This window comes from Meles meles, chromosome 10 (assembly GCF_922984935.1).
Source record: "Meles meles chromosome 10, mMelMel3.1 paternal haplotype, whole genome shotgun sequence".
Taxonomy (NCBI): Eukaryota; Metazoa; Chordata; class Mammalia; order Carnivora; family Mustelidae; genus Meles; species Meles meles.
Window position 1 is genome coordinate 34,584,072 of NC_060075.1, and position 18,359 is coordinate 34,602,430.

Sequence of the window (18,359 nt, forward strand, 5' to 3'; positions counted from 1 at the left end):
GCCACCCAGGCGCCCTTAGGATTTGTTTTTAATATTAAGCATACCATTGATCTTAAAAATGATCCCAAACATTCCTAAAAATCCATTTTCTGAAACTTTAAGACCTATATTCCTCATAAAGATTTTATATTTAAGTGGATTTATTTTTGATTTTTTTGGTAGATATTTATTTTTCTATTATAATGGACAACTTTTTTTTTTTAAACTAACATGTCAATGGAATAACCAATCAAAGGGAATCCTGAAAATGTCTATTATTAATTAGACAATGAGCACTTTAAAATTTTTTTCTTATTTTCTTCAAACTAAATGTCTTATTTTCATGGAAAAATAATAAAATAAAGCAATAGCACTAACAAACTATGCCAATACCTTATCACAAAACACACATCTTACACACAAAATAAAAACTTTAAAGTATCTACAACCACAAAATAAGAAATGTATAATCTGATTGGCTATTCCTTTAAAAACAGCCTAAAGTATTGGGTAAAAAATATTGTGAAATGTGCCTGGGTGGCTTAATTGGTTAAGTACCTGACTCTTGATTTTGGATTGGGTTAGGATCTCAGAGTTGTGAAATTGAGCTCTGTGATGGCTCCTTGCAGGACATGGACACTGACCAAGATTCTCTTTTTCTCCCACCCTCTGCCCCCTCCTCTCTAAACCATACATATAGATATAGGTATAGACATACATATACATACACAGATTTTGAAGAATTATCTTCAGTGTTTTAATAAGCTGACAAGGAAGAAAGGAAAAAAAATCGGGTCAAAAGTAGAGGGAAAGTAGAAAACTAGGAAGTTAGGGAAAGCATGGAAACTGTCTTTGTGTGTATTGAAAAAGATAATTTAATAGTTCCGATAATATTATGAAAGTAAAAATTACATATCTAAATAAATCATAGATCAAAGGTGACATTATATTAGAAATAAGAAAATATTTTGGAAATACCAATTATCAAAGCTTATAGAGTGCAGGTAAGCAGTAATCAGAGGGACGTTCATAGCTTTAAAATACTTAAATTAGAAAAAAGATAAGGACTGATAATTAATGAACAAATTACCCACTTAAGTTAGACAAGGAAGAGCAAAATAAACCTAAAGGAAGAAAAATCTCAAGGAAGGAAAAAAATAAATATAGGAGAAAAATTAATGAAACCAAACAAACACAGAAAGGATGAACCAAACCATATATTGTCTCCCCAAGCCCCTCCAAAACAAACAAAAAACAAAAGAACCAAATAAACAAACTGATAAAATTCACACACCTCAGGAAGATCTCAGATAAAAAGAAGGAAGCAAAAACAATTAATGTAAAAAGGGATGTACATACAAAATATAAGGTGATAAAAAGATAATAGAAAATAGTAAAACCATCTTCATGACAAAGAACTTGAAAACTTAGAGGACATATTTTTATACAAATATAGTTCACCAAAGTAAATGGTGAAAGTGTATATGAGAATGGATAGAAATGGATATTTGAAAAGTTTTATGGCCTTAACAGGATTAAATCTGTAGTTTAAAATTATTCCACAAAGAAAACTTTAGCCTAAACAATTTTACTGATAAGTTTCTCCAAAAATGGAATGATTTGAGTTAGTGATTTTATACCAACTCTTTCAAGAGTTAAAAAAGAGTTTATTTCCTAATTCATTTTACAAGGCTGACTTAACCTTGATAGCAAAGTTCAATGAAGATAAGAAAGAAAAGTATAAGCTGATTTCACACATTAAACATAAATGCAAGACTCTTAAGAAAATATTAAGCATTAAACTCAAGGGTAACCAAACAGCAGGAGGGAGGGAGGAAGGGTAAAGAAACAGAGAGAGAAAAGAGAGAGACAGAGGTAGAGAAAGACAAAGCTGAGTGGGTCCAAGCAATGGATGGTTGCTTTAATATTTAAAAAAAAATCTATTTTTGTAATATATTACATTAAAAGGAGGGAAGACATTTTAACCTCAGGAGATGTAAAATAAGTATTTGATAAGTATTTTCAGAGAGAAATAAAAGGGAATTTCCTTGCTGTGATAAAGAATGTAGATTCCTGGGTTGCCTGGGTGGCTCAGTGGGTTGAACCTCTGCCTTCAGCTCAGGTCATGATCTCAGGGTCCTGGGATCAAGCCCTGCATCTGGCTCTCTGCTTGGCAGGGAGCCTGCTTCCCCCTCTCTCTCTGCCTGCCTCTCTCCCTACTTGTGATCTCTCTGAAATAAATAAATAAAAATCTTCAAGAAAAAAAAAAAGAATATAAATTCCTGGTAGATTCTCACTACAAACATCACACTTTAATGTTAAGCACTGTATTTTAATGTTCCAATATTGCCTAATGACCTTTCAGATCAACGGGGAAAGGGTGAGTTTTCAATAAATGATTCTGTGATAATTGGTTTATTCACCTGGAAAGAATAATATCTGACCATTACCTCACTGATATATGCAAATAAATTTCAAGTGTATTAAATACTAAAGGATAGGTGATAAATGTATAAAAATTATGACAGTAGGGCAAAATAACTGATGATCTTAGGATATGGAAGCATTGCTTAAGTAAGATCTAAAAGGCATGAACCATTAAAGAAAAGATGACATCAAATTATATTAAAATCCTGGTTATTTTCATCAGATTATACAATGAAGAGAGTAAAAAGACAAGCTACAAACAGGGAGAAGATATTTCTAATCTATATCCCTGAGAATTGATTAGTATCCAGAATATTCATATAATCCTTATAAATTAATAAGAACAAGAGAAACAATTCAGTAGAAAAGGGAGGAACAAACTTAAACATTCATCTCACAGAGAAGGAGCCCTAATAACTAAATTGGCAAAAACTCTTACAGAAAACTTTATGTTAAACACTATATTTAATGTTCCAATGTTGCAGAATTAAGTTTGATGTTCACAAAAAGATACAGATGTTCACTACCACCATTTATTCAACAAATATTCAATATAGGAGTATTTGGGGGTGGGGGGAGAGAATCCCAAGCAAGGTCCACACTCAAAGGAGAATCGAAGGTGGGGCTTGATACCAGGAAAGTGAAATCTTGACCTGAGCCAAAATCAAGAGTCAGATCCTTAAATCAACTGAGCCATGCAGGCACCCCAGATAAGAATATTTGGAAAAGCCAAGAATCGAGCAATCTTTCACAAATCTAATAAAGAGGCAAAACCCAAATACAAAAAAATGAGAATGCCTTGAGAGCTATAACACCCGATGTAAACAACTTGAGTTTCCTAATAACCACTATCTCCAAGCCTTCCCACTCCGTCTTCGCAGACGCCAGCGGCAGGCGCCAAGTGGGGCAGCCTGGAGCCGGAAGTTGGGGGAAGCCAGGGGAAGACTGCGGGCCAGGGTGGAGCCAGGCCGTCTGCCCTCCAGCGTCCCGGCATGCTCCGGGGTGGCGCAGGCTTGGCCGCCACGGAGGAAAAGCTGTATGGTGGGAGCTACGCTCCGAGCATTGGGTGAGTCTCTCTTAATACTTATTTTCTTCACTTTTACTTCTTTCCCCATCTGAAATGGCTATCTTGGGGTTTTCTTCATCTGATTCATTTGGTTTTCGGCTGTGTTCAACATGAGTCTGGATCCTTCCATTGTACTTTTTAATTGAGCCCATCGTGGTCTTGGGTTTTAAAATCTCTATCGAGCCTCCACAGAACTAGCTTCTTTCTTGTTTTGCAAGTATATGCTGTCGTTTTATAGATGCAATATCCTCTTGAGAATTGCTTAAGAATATTTAATTAATCTTCTAGTTTTTAAGAATTTTTTTTTTCTTTTCTTTTCTTTTTTTTCTCCCTGAGAGTAGGGTTAGTGTGAGTCTTCAGAGCAGCGTCGCTCTTTTCTGGCTGTATTTTCTCTGCATGTGTTGGGTACTATTTCTCTGTTTTGTTGCTTGGTACAATGTCAAACTCCTCTGTGCTGGCTGGCCTTTTGCTTACGGTGACCACCTAGGAAGAAAACTCTGTTTAACAGATTCTGTGTTTATCATGCCTCCTGACAGCCTACAGAAAGACTATTTAATAGAGTTTTTCAGTTTTCCTTAATCATTTGATACATACATATGTGTCTATGTAGAATATGTAATGTTTGTGAAAGTATTTGGTGTGAGAGAATAAAAGAGTTACATAACTATATTCTTATTGACATTTTACCTGAAAGACCTTTTGAGAAATCACTGTGAATCTCTGCTTTGCCTTAAAGTACTTCATATTATGTGGCCTGATAATTCCATTTCTAGACTTTTGTCCTAAGAAATTATTAGAGGCATATCCAGGTTTCAATATAAATGTTCTCATTGTAGTTATATTTGTAATTATAAAAGTTGTAAGAAATCTGCCAATAAGGAAGAGTTACATAAATTTTAAAATATGTATTTGTGTATGTAGACATTATAAATCCTATATTCACTTTTTTTTTAACATTAGAATATTTATGTATAATGTTAAATAGATATGGCAGGACATAAGAATGTGCATATATTTTAATCCCACTTTGCTTTTATATATTTATGTGTTGGGGGGAGAAAAGCTTGGAAGGAAATATATCAAAATGTTAACAGGGTTATTGTAAATGTCTTTCTTCCATTTTTCCCTGTATTCAAAATTATCTACAAAGCCAGGCATTACTTTTACAATAAAAAAGCAATAATAAGTATTATTTTAAATTAAATCTCATTATCTAAAATTGAATTCTTCATCTTCTTTCCCAATGCTCTTCACTTACTGACATTTCTATCACTACAAATGGAATCATTTTTTTCTGGTTTCCCAGACTTAAGCTATAGATAGTGTTTTCTTCCCTTCCAGTATATTTGACCTACAGGGCGACACTTCAGGTTCTATGACAAAAGGCATATATACTCTTTTTCCAGAGTTGGGAGAAGGGTGAACATGATGGCTGGAAGCAATAGTACAGTCTGTTACGTGTGCTCTATTTGACTGGGCCTGTATCTCATGTTTACCCTGGAACATTGGTATAGCTTAACTTGAACTATATACGTGGAAAATGGGGGAAAATTTGTGGTGCTGTCAACAGAAGAAAAATGTATGCCAGAAAGTTAAAATAAAATTTTAAAAACGCCCACTGTGAGGCTTCTTCCTAGGTTTGGGGATCTGCATGCCACAGACTGTTAAAAGTATATTCTTTGTTTGTTCCTACTCATTTTGTTCTGCAACCTGACTTACAGTTGGTTTAGACTGTGTGTTTCCTTAAGGCAAGGATTAAGCCATTCATATTTTTATTCCTAGTACATGGATAGTGCCGGACTATAACAGTGAATTGCTTTCTTTTGTTAATAATGTACCTTTCATGTGATATTTACTTTATTGTCTTCTTAAGCAGTTATTTAAACATTGTATGTTCTGAAGCCTCTATACTTGTTTCCTCATCTTACAGAATTAAGATGCTCAGAATTCAAATGCTAATGCTCCTTATAGTTTTCGTACTTTAAAATCCAAATATATTTACTATGCTAATAGAAAAGTGGTTATAAATAAGTTTAAGCCTCTCCCATTCAAAACCTATCCCTTCTGTATCAATGAGTTTACATGAAGCAGCAAGTAATAAAAAACCCAATGGGAATACATTTTCCTTAAGAACTTAATAAGCTTTCAGTCTATTTCTTCTTGTCAGTTCCATGTGTTAATAACTGCATCCAAAATTTTGTCTTAAAAAATGTTTCTCAAAATTTAATGTGCTTATGAATCACTTGGGAATCTTGTTAAAAAGCAATATTCTGATTAAGTTGCACTTAGTGGTAGAGTATGAGATTTTGTAATTCTAGTAAACTCCCAGATGATGCCAATGCTGCAGTGGTGGTGAAGAGTCTATAGCGTTACTCTTACATTTAGACAATACTTGGTGTTTGGAGTTAATGTTCTGCTCAACCCCACGATTCTTGGTTTTAACGGCCTCTATGTAAAAGCTTAAAACATATACTTGGGTAGAAAGAACCACCCATATTCCTACATTTGTCCCAGCTTCATTCCTTTAATCTTTTAGAAAATATTCAATAAGAGGCTCCAATTTTATCAATTTTATATTCTAATTATCTTCCCCTTCCCTGCCGCTTCAAGGTTCTCAAATTTGTAGATTAGAAAGGTGAGATCCTCTCTGCTCTTGCTCTACCTCTTTCATTCAGTCATTTCCATAATTTTTAATCTGTTACCTTGCAAAGAAGCCCTTCCATGTTTATCTTGCAAATAGGCAAAACATTTCCAAGGAAGGTCAATTCAGTGGCTGAACAATATTATCGAGGAACCAGATTCTTTCTATCTTTTCTTTGTGCCACCTTCAGTCGGTCAGCTTGTATTCTTAAGCTGTCTGCTACTTTGTTTTCCCAAGATATTTGCTTTAGATTCAGATGTTACATGCATATAGAAGCAATATTCAGGAAAATAGGTCTGTTCCTTTTACACATAACTTTTTAGGAGAAAGATTCATTTCCAAAGTCCCTAAACATAATTCCCTTAAGCTTCATTAACTAAAATTTCAGTACTTTTTCTGGCAAGGAAAACACAATTCCATGACTGACTTAAAATATTCTAGTGCTTCAATACTTTATTTGTATTATTAATGTCTGGTGGCTGGTAAATGGGCAGTTCTTCTTGTTCTGATGCACAGGGACACCATCTTCCAGAGCAAGAAAAATGTAAGGAAATGGCTGGATATTGAACTCTAGTCTTACTGGAAGTGAAAAGAAAACATCTTAATGTGGCCATCTAGTTGTCCACTGCATGTATGAAGAGAGATGACTTGAGAAGCAGATCTCCAGTGGTAGTGTTGGTAGTGGCTAACAAATTAGTTGGCTTATCAGGGACATGGGAAGAAAAATTTTCAATGAAAAATTGAAAAATTTTAAAAAAAGTAGATTTGGGGGATAGGTATGTGGGATGACAAGTTTGAAGAGGTGTGGTATATGACAACATTTGTATTTCATGTAATGCTCAGCCTTGCAGAAGAGGGTCTCAATAATTTGTTAAGTAAGATGACCTACCCAGCAGATAACTCTCATCTCATACTCAGTGCTTGCCCAGTGTATCATGTATAGAATGACTATAGCATGTATGGATTTTCTGCCAAGACTGATTTTGGCTCTTACCACTGCTGTGTCCGGCTTATTCAGGCAGCTTGCCTGCAGTGCTTCTACTAGCAGCACCATTCATGAATTTGTAAAATGGCTTTTATCAACTATAATTTTCTTCCATATATTTTTTTAACCTTTTTTTTTAAGATTTTATTTATTTATTTGACACACAGAGAGAGAGGGAACACAAACAGGGGGAGTGGGAGAGGGAGAAGCAGACTTCCCGCTAAGTAGGCAGCCCGACCCCAGGACCCTGGGATCATGACCTGAGCTGAAGGCAGACACTTAATGACTGAGCCACCCAGGCGCCCCTTCCATATGTATCTAACTGACTAGCATCACATTTCTTGGCAATTGGTCCACAACTCCAGAATTCACCAGTGTTTACTACATGTCTCATCTAGAAGCAGATGACCTGCTAAAGCCTCAAGTTATAGTGCAAACAAGGAAATACTTTGGGAGAGGAGGATGATATTCTTACAGGATGAGATGTAGGTCTTAAACCAGCAGCCAGTGCCAGGTTAGGCTCTATTTAGGGAATATATAAGTCTGAGAGTTAAGGTTATAGGAGTGGGAGTGACCCCTCTTGCAATTACTCTTAATTATACATTAGAAGGATTTATGCTTTCTGCCTCGGAGAGTATATAGTACAATGAGTTTGAAGGGTATAGTGCTTAAGAAAGGTATGCTTCATGAGGAGACATCAGCATGTTTCCAATAAATTGGAAGCTGGGACTGTTCCCTCGACATTTTGAGTTTCTCATGCTGCTAAAACATCAGGTGGAGAGAGTGAAGGTCACTATTCTACCCTAGATGATTTATCATAATTACCAGGAAGAAATTAGATTGCTGTTATGGAATAGAGGAAAAGGGACTACGTTCAAAACTCCATCAAGTCATTGGTACCACTTGATACTTCCTTACCTAGATACTTCCTTACCTGGCAGGCCTTAGGAAATTGTGCTGACCCAAGGAAGACATGGCTACCAATGGCTTAGAATTTATGGGAATGAAGATACTTAGCACACTTCCAGATCCAAACCCTGTTTAGTTAAAGAGGCTGGCAGAGGGTAAGGAGACCACAGAATTATAGCACGTTTGCTATGATTATCAGCATGGGCCTTGTGACCTGCTACAGAAATACAATTTATATTATTAGGTGATTTTTTTTCTTTCCATTTTTCACTGCTACATTATCTGAACAACATTAGTTGTAGCTAACATTTTAGATTTTCAGTTAACAGTTGGCCAATTAACAATCTCAAGATGGCCTTGGATTCTTGTTGGGAACCTGATCGATTTATCTACCTTAGAGAATCTCATCTCATCCCATGAGTTTGTTTTTTACCTCCATGCAAGGAAATCTCTGGCTATAACTCTGCCATGAGCTCCGAACATTGATATCTCATTGCCTCTTGGTTTTCTTTAGGGTAGTTTATTGTTTTTCTTCCCCACTCCCTGTAGTTGTTAGCATTCTCCCTGAACCAATCAACTAAGCCTGGTAAACATCCTAGACTATTTCTCCCCCTTCTCCTTTTAATAGCTAAGGTGATTTTTCTGTTGATTCTATATTCTAAATATTTCTTCATCCTGTCCTAGTCTCAAAATCACCAAGGCTACAGCCTAGTTTAGGCCCATATTTTATCTTACTTATATTATCAAAAATATAACCCACATAAAATTGGGGCCTTAACCCCCACATGAATCACATTTGAAGAAGCAGTAGTCCTAAGGAAAGCTATAATCAAAAGAAATTCTAGTTTCTGATGTAATCTGTCTCTTAGAAAGTATCCAGAAGGAGGAAGTACATTGGTAATAAATGGCAGTTGCACTTTAAACCTCCCCCACCTCATTATTGCCTCTTTGCTTCACCCTCCATGTGGATGACAGCTGCTTCTCCCAGACAGTGCATCCGTTTGCAAAGCTCAACCTAGTATATCTTTTTCCCCTGCTTGTGATTTCTTTTTTCCCAATATAAACTTCTGTTTTCTTTTATTGAGGAAGTCCTTTTCCCAGTTAACCTGAATGTCCTTTGGAAGGCCTTAGTGCTATGCAGGAAGACTCTTCCTTAGAAGTTGAAGAAAGAGGAAATAAGGGAAGTGGAGCAGAGCAAAGAAGGTGTTAGTTTGTTAAGACCATTACATTTTCTCTAGAGAACTAATTAAGGGCCGCACACTATTCCTGCTGTTTGGAAACTCCTTTTATTCTCCAACCATCAGCATTCTGTCATTCCCCACATAAACCCCATTTACTCCTTTCTAATGGGTCAAATGGCATTACTTTTGCTCTCTGTGGGGGTACTGCCTAAATCTACCTGTTTGTATTTTTCCAAATTCCTGTCAGTACCTGGTCAGCAGACATGAAGTGTTTTGATTTAATAAATCTCTGCTAGGGATAAGATGGTAGCTCATTCATTGAGTTGTTTCTTTTCTTTTTCTTTTTTTTTCCCTAAATCTTCAGTTAGCCATGAAATGTGCCTCTGCCGCAACTAATATAAATGTGGGGCATTTTGTGGGCCTTCTCGTGTGTGGAAAGGACCAGAGTTAGATCCATAGTGAATGTCATCCTGCTGCCACACTAAAAGTAAATCGCTAGGCCTATTCTCAAACCTGGTATAGTTTGGTTTTGGGGTTGTTTCTGGCAGAAAATATAAAAAATCTGATGCAATGGACTGAATGTTTATTGAAATTCATAAATTGAAATCTTAATCCCCAGTGATGGTATTAGGAGATAGCCCTTTGGGAGGTAATTAGGGCATAAGGGTGGAACCCTCATGAATGTGGTGAGTGCCGTTATGAAAGGACTCCAGAAAACTCCATGGCTGTCTTTCTTCCATGTGAGGATATAAGAAGTCAGCAGTCTGCAGTCTGGAAGCTTCTCGCTAGAACTGGACCATGCTGGCACACTGGTCTTAGACTTTCAGAACTGTGAGAAATAATTTTTTGTTGTTTGTGAGCCTACTCAGTTGATTGTACTTTGTTATAGAAGCCAAAAAGGACCTAAGATACTTGATTATATCTGCTATAAACTCCTGCTGGGGGCTTATCTAAGTGGCTGCAGCATACCTGAGGCTTTTCATCGTTCTCATTTTCATTCTGAGGGCAGCTGTGGTTGTCTTTTACCCAACTTAATGCTGATTAATGAATTTTACTAGTGCAAAGTAGAGATTGCTCAAATTTAAGATGAAGGACAAGACTCTTCAGTTTTTTACTACAGATCCTCACAAAGGGACTTGCTCCAAACTATTTTGATTTCCTGGTGTGTGGTCTGTCAAACTGATTTTTAAAAGAAATTTGAACATTTTTTTCTTGCTGATTTGTGACTGGTTAAGAATTTAGCACAGGAGTTTTAGGCATTCTCTACTCTGATTTATAATTACCACATGATGGTCAGCCACCATAGTGGAGATCGGGCCTTGAGTCCATGAATATACTCCAGTCCTGGGTCCTTTGGGTGCTTACTTCAGGTGCCAACATTTCCTCTTCCTCTGATGACTGCGGTTTCTATGGACTTAAAAGAGTACGTTCTAATCATGAAGTGGCTTATTTTTTTCTCTGGTCCTTACATGGTGATCCTTGTGAATTCCTAACTCCTTGTTTATGTTAACCATCTATTCCACTTCTGCATCCTGTTTGATCCCCATAGTGGATACAAACTCTCCAGGGGATCATGTTACTGCCCTCCTTCTAAGGATAACTGTAGTCTTTTGAGACATTTTGATATATTTGATGTAGATTAAAAAACAATTTTCATCTTATAATTTGGATATGAAGGAAAACAACGTTTGGGCAGTGACTATAATAGGGAGGTAGGATTAAGGGAAATATTTTCACATTGGTGAAAAGTAAGCCATATTATGCTAATAAGAATGTTTAATTACAACAGTGAAAGAAGCCAAGATTTCAGGAGTAAAAGGGGAATATTAGAGGGGTAAAGTATAAGAGAAGTTGAAACAGATGGCATCCAGGGCACATGAGTGGAAGAATTTATCTTTCATTGGAGTCAAACTCCTTTTATAGAGAGAATGGCAGGCAGGGAGCCTAAATGCAGTCACTACTCCTGCTGCTCACTCAGCCCTCCTCCGTGACTCTCATTATAATACTAAATGAATTTTATCAAAAGTCACCAGTTTTCCTTACCTTGCAAAACTAATGATATATTTTTAAAAATTTTTATTGACCTCTCATCAGTATATTAACTATTTGACTGTTAATACATTTTCTGTTCAGGGTTGCTTTTCTTCAATTTTCTTTTCTTGTTTCTCTTTCTTTGCCAGACTTTTAAATGTTAAAATTGTTCAGGGCTCTGTTCTTCACCTTTTCCTCTTTATACAGGTTCGCTTCAAGTAACATCTCTGTGCTGCTGCTGATGTTCAGATTTATTTCTCTCTCCCTGACCTTTCCCTTTAGTTGTGATTTCCTCATATAAGTGTTTAATAGGCGTATCAGTTTATCATGGCCAACACAAAACTCTTGATTTCCCATTTCACACCTCTACTTCCCAACATGTTCCTCCCTTGAGTCGCTAGCTTGTCCTGCCCAAATGGCCTCTAAACATTTTGCTGCTTTTGCAACCCCTACCCCCAACCCCAACTGCCACCACCTGAAGCTTATCCACATAACAGCCAGAGTTATCTTTCTAAAACAAAATAGATGTCATTTCTCACCTAAAACCCACTAGTAGTTCACATTATAGCCAGAAGGAAATTCAAACTCTTTCCTGTGACCTCTAAGATTGTACTGTCTGGCTTTTGCCTACGTCTTTGACCTCATTTCCTTTATTCAGTACATTCTGGCTGCACAGGCCTTCCTTGTGTTCCTCAAATATTCACTGTCCTAGGGTTTTTATATCTTAGCCTTGTGTCCTTCTGCTTTTCTATGTGGGATGATATGCTGTCATCTCATTATTCAATACTCAGTTCAGAAAGTGCCTTTAGAGAAGTCTTCTCCAACTACTTTTGGCTAGCGGAAACTCCATATTTTTCTGATTTGTTTACTTAATAGTACCTGAAACTATTTTATATTTTTACAAAAACATTACATCTGTCAGTCCTATTAAAGTTTAGGCTCCTTGGGGCCCTTGGGTGGTTTAGAAGATTAAGCATCTGCCTTCAGCTCAGGTTATGATTTTGGATCCTGGGATTGAGCCCAGGATCCAGCTCCCTGCTCAGCAGGAGTCAGCCTCTCCCTCTCCCTCTGCCTACCCCCAACTCGTGCTCTTGCATTCTCTCAAATAAATAAATGAAAATCTTTAATAAAAAAAGTAGGCTCCTTGACAGTAGGGTCTCTTTTTGTGTCTCTAAAGTACCTGAGTATTTATTGACTGATGTAAATTCCCAAGGACTTCTTAAAATACTTTTTCATTTAGTGAACACACATGTCTGGGTCTTAGCCTGAAACCCTAATTTCTGGGATTTCTGTGTATTCTCCCATTTACCACATTTTCAATTTCAACATCATCTCCACCATGCTGCTTTGTTTTTCTGGTAAGAGTTTAAGGATAGTCAGGACTACTGTTTTCATTTCTTTAAGCCATTTAAATATTTATTTTTCAACTCTTCTATTCTATTCTCAGTATTCTTTGTACGGATGGCAGCTATTCATCCCCAAACTTCTGCCTTCCCAATCTCTCAATTTCTTACTTAACTTACTTAACTTCTTACTTAACTTAAACTTTTCAAAATATAACCCAGTGATTCTTAACTCCTATGTTTTTCCCCTGACTCCTGTAGAACCACCCAATAGTTTTACCCATTTCCTAAGTAAATCCTCTTTGTTGTCTTTATTATATCCACCATGGCAGATTTGTCTACTTAGTATTCTTGTTAAGATAACCAAAGTCTTAGGAACCAAGTAGGAAGGGGGCAAGGAGAAGCTAGAAGCACTGGAAAGAAAGACACATGCTCTAGTGTAAATCTCCATTTTTTTATTCCCTGGAACCTACCCGGTATAGTGATGGCAGAGTAATCTCTATATAATGTGAATTATACCTTGCTGGTTTCCCGCTTAGTCAGATCCAAAATCTCTTACTCTGGACTGTTAGTAAAGTGAAGTTAGAGCCTATCCTGTAGATCTCTCTGTGTCACCTCTGTTTACTGAGTGACCAGTATAGTTCCTATTTCATGGCAGGCATTAATAAGTATTTGTTGAGTGAACAAATGAATGACAACCTTTTACATTATTCCTTTACATACTGAAAGCCAAACATACTCGTTTCTGTTTACCAACTGATCCTCATACTGCAGTGCTAGATCATTTGAAGTTCTGGGAATACTGCTCTTTCCTGCCCTCATTTTGTTTTTCAGATTGTTCTCTCTGAGCTAAATGGCTCTCTAGCCCAACTTCATCCCATTTTCTACTTTCCTCCAATTCAATCTTTAAAATTTTCACAAGGATAAGATTCATAACTTTCATACTTATTTATTCTTGCCCATGCATTGTGGATGAGAACTAATCAATAATCAGTAGATGCTTGTTGAATTAAATGGAATGGAATAATTTTGCCTTCCAATATGAAGATTTTTCACATACAGTATTTTATGAGTTTGTCCCAATAGTCTTTCTACTTTGGCAGAATAAATAGTAGTTTCCACTTTACAGATAAGTTTGTTAAGTCTCAGGGAAGTTTTAGTGGTTTCTTGTATGCAATTAAGATTTATGGCAGAGGTGGTACCAAATTCATGTCTTCTGATATATACCTCCCAGTTTATTATAGTGACTTTGATTTGTATTTTCTTGTTTTCATGGCATCCATTTGGATTCAGCAGCCTTCTACAGTTCTGGTAGCAGAAAATGCCAATTTTGTTTTCTCTTCTTTTGTTATTTTGTCTTTTTCGAAACAGGAAAATGTCAAAAGGTCCATTTCTATACACATTCTGAGGATGGATGAAGAAGGTATGTTTCCTCCGTTTGAGTTTCAGAAGTCTTCTAGAGAAATGATGGGAAAGAATGAGAGGAGTTTTGTTATGAGAATTTTTTTTTTTAAATAATAAAAACGCAGTATTACATTTGCAATTTTATCCTACTTCACAGTATTAAGCACAATTTCTAAAAAACTTAAAACATGCCATTTTTATTAATGGTCCATTTAAAACCACCAAACATTTTGATGTCAATTACTAAAACAAGGTTTAACGCTGTCAGAAAGCATTAGTGCTAAAAACAGTCATCTTCTCTGTATTTTCATCTGTAAAGCATTACAGTTTATAAAACAATTTTAACTCTGAATACGTAAGGCCCTATATGAAGGTTTCCATATGTTAAGAATTTTATTTGTGTGTTTGATTTTAAATTGCTTTGAAAAACAGACAGTTGAGGTTTATAGAAAGGAATCTTTCTTTTAGGAAATAAATGTCTCAAAAGTGCAGGGCACCAGCAGTAAAAACATTCTGACCACAAATCAGAAACACATTGGAAAGTGTTTGTTGAGTACACCTTCTGAAACTAGTATTTTGTTTCTATTTGCTGGAAAATTGAAAAATCTGTTCTATCTTGGCATGCCTTAGCCAAACCCCTGGCCTACCCTAGATCCCTTGTGCAGTAGATGGCATTATTGTATACATGGTTAGGCTGCCTAGCCCTCTGTTTTCATCACATATATTTTAAATATAAAATGTACCTGATAACAGTACCATTATTCAGCTGTAATTCTTCTCCACATCATATTAGCTTGCATATTCTTTCTTTCTCCTTAAAAATTGTCTAAGACCAAAAAAAAAAAAAAAAAGGCGAGAAAGAGATGACAATTAATCAGTGTTTCAGCTGCTGAGTGGCATCTGGCCAGAAGCCACCAGGCTGACAACTGGAGTTTGGAGTATGTTTTTGCAAGGCTAATTTAAGGTGAATTTAGATGGATTCAAGATTTATAAGCCCGAAAATGTCCTGACTGGAGCAAAGTTCAAGTAAAGTAATTCGCTGCTCACTATGCAGATGGGGCTAAGCCCACACTGCCCTATGCTTTAGTCTGTAGTCAAGGAGAATTTTAAAAACAGGCAGAAGGGCTGAGTTTCTGTGTTTCACTTCAAAGGTCTTCTAATAACTGAGAGGATTATACTCTTTTTAACCAGCTAAGAAGGTTAGGTGGTTTTGAGTGAGTGCTTTTATAGCTATCGATAATTCCAAGTTTAAATTTTAAGGATCACCTCTAGTGTACATCTCCTTTAACACATTAATGACTCTGGGAAACTCACACTCCTACCTTATGACTTCACAGAAGCTTCAGAGTAAATTGCAGAAATGTTTTAAGGATTGTAAATACCCCAGAGTGGTGGGATTAGGGTTGAGAAACAATCTGGAAAATCAGTTAATTAAATATACTTAGCCTATTTGAAAAAAAGTTTTTTAACTATCCCAAATATAGGAGCATGATAATATAGAATAAGTGCCACCAAAAATAGGAAGCAAGCTTCAATATTGGTTTGTACTATATTAGCATTTTATAAGTCAGTATTATCAAATTAGGATGAAGTTCAAATGCTTGCTCACTAGTGGCAAATCAAACAAACAAAAATCCAAAACACCACCTTTCTCTCTATAAAATACTAAAGATTACTTAATTGAAATGAAAAGGACAAACAGGAAATGGCTATTTATTTTTAATGAGGGGAGAAAAACGTTAGTCATATTGTGAAGGAATGCCTTTATGAAAGGAGTCTCATTTTCTTAATCCTGTTCATGAGAGTTAAAATATCCTTCCATGAAGTTGCTATTAGATACTTAAAAGGTAAACACTCAGAAGGTTAAGGGGCAGCATAGATTGCTTAAAAATAAATGATATCATGTAAAAAACACTGTGTTTCTATTTAATGAATTTCCTTTTTAAAGGGGCTCTGAAAGGGACACATATAATGAAGCAGGGAATTGCAAATTATCTCACTTAAATACAATAAAATAACATTTCTAAAGTAGTAAGTTACACCTGGTAAACAACTGTTGATGTTTACAGTGGCTCTGAGTGGGATTTTAAGGAACATTGGCCTTTATAAGAAGAAACAAGATGATTAAACAGTTGTTGCTACTTTCATTTTTAAATATTATTCATAAGCCTTACTAGGATATTTTTTCCTGCCAGTAGCAGAGAAGAGTATGGATTTTTGCACTTCAGATGAAAAAATAATCGTGCAGGGCCTTGTAAACTGTCAGGCACCAAGCCAGGGCTTACTCATTCCCTCAGCACTCTTAACTTAAACAGTCTCAGTTTTCCCCCTAAACACACCTTCTATTTTCTACAAACGTGCATATGTCATGGGCGGAAGCTTGGCAAGTTCTTTGTCTGCTCCTTTTAAGGTCTATTTTCCACCTGCATTGGAATGGGGGCAGCAAGACATAAAACAGTCTAGCCAGGCTGTGGGGACATGCCCTCCCTGGGAGAGAAGTCTGATCTGTGTTTTCTTCTGTAAAATGAAAGGGGCTCTCTTGACAGAGAATCATATCTTTTACCGTGGAACTTATTTCCTAACAGACGCAGCACCTACTCTGAAAACAGGATTTGTGCTGATCTTTATTTCATTGGCTTGGTCGCTGAGAGCACCTAGTTGCTTTATTAAGTTACCTGCTGGTTGCATCCTTACATAAATTTGTTTGTTGTGGTTAGGCTTATTTGATTAATATTAAAATTCTCTAGCTTTAATCACATGAGAAGTCTTCCATTGACTTGTCCATTTGCTCTGAAGGTTCCTAACCTGAGGAGCTAGATTGGGTTGAGGTCCTCAGTAGAGGATGCCCAATTGGTACAACTCACTGAGTGAGCATGGGGGACTGTAGTCCCCATGGGCTGCGCTTCCAGACGTTGGCCATCAGAGGAGAGGATTAATGTGGGCTTTCCTCTCATAGTTTATATGTATTCTAAAGGCTGGATTTTTTTTTTTCCCTGTAACTAGGATGTATTGAATTCCTGTTAGAAAACACCAGGTGTTTCATTAACTAATGCCTGACCAGTTTGAAGTGGGCGTTCTTCTCAAGCCAGAGGTACATTGAGGTTGATTCTGAAGGGGATCTTAACCTTTTCACTCTTCTTTCTAATCAGACAGGGATTGGAATCTGAGCAATTCCAAGGCTATACCTTTAGTGTCACCTCTGGCCAATCAGAATGTGTTTTAAGATTGGACTCCTCATTGATGTAGTAATCTTGAACTTTGATTATCTTGGTCAAAATCTTAAACTTTGATTTTAATAAAAAATGGCAAAGAGGTAAGTCTTTTCCACTTATGGCTTCTACAGAATTAGTGATGTTCCATTTCTTTTGACACATCTCATAATTTTGTTATGGACTGCCATTTTTTCTGTTCTTTAAATATGTACAGACATTGATTTTAAAAATGTGTATACTTAGGGGCGCCTGGGTGGCTTAGTCATTAAGCGTCTGCCTTTGGCTCAGGTCATGATCCCAGGGTCCTGGGATCGAGCCCTACATAGGGCTCCCTGCTCAGCAAAGAGTCTGATTCTCCCTCTCCCACTGCTGCTCCCACTGCTTGGACTCTGTCTGTCAAACAAATAAATAAAATCTTAAAAAAATAATAATGTATACATTTAATAATGTATACATTTATTATTGATGTTTAAGATTCTCAGTTAATATCAATATGGCACCATTAAAATACATTTTCTCCTCAAGATATGGCAATCCTCTTGTGTTTGGAGTAGTTTTATGTTGAACAGTTCTTCTCTATGTATTTTCTTAACTCCATGCAGCAATTGCAGAGCAATTTATTCTTCAACTTTGACTACGGTGGTAGTTATTATAAAAGAAGTTGTGGAAGAGAAATGTAGTGCTTTTCTGCCCAGACATTCTTCTATCTACAAAGAGAGTCCTGAATCATAAACTGTTAACTTATGTGTTCTCTAAGAATGATATTTTATTTTAGATTTTATTTATTTATTTGAGATAGAGTGAGAGAGAGGAAGAGAGAGAGAGAGAGCACAAGCAGGGGGAGCAGCAGGTAGAGGGAGAAGCAGGCTCTCCACTGAGCAGGGATCCCGATGCAGGGCTAGATCCCAGGACACTGGGATCATGACCGAGCTGAAGGCAGATGCTCAACTGACTGAGCCACCCAGGTGCCCCTAAGAATGGTATTTTTAGATGGCCTTGCGGATTCAAAAGATTTCATTAATGTTTCTATCAAATTAAAATTAGATGCAAGGATATGAAGTCACTTAGTCAATTACCTGTGCATAGCCAAATGTGACATAGGGCTTGCATTTGTATGCACATGTACACAGATGCAATCCAACCCTAGCACAGCAAGTAATGGTGTCTTCAGAAAATCAAAA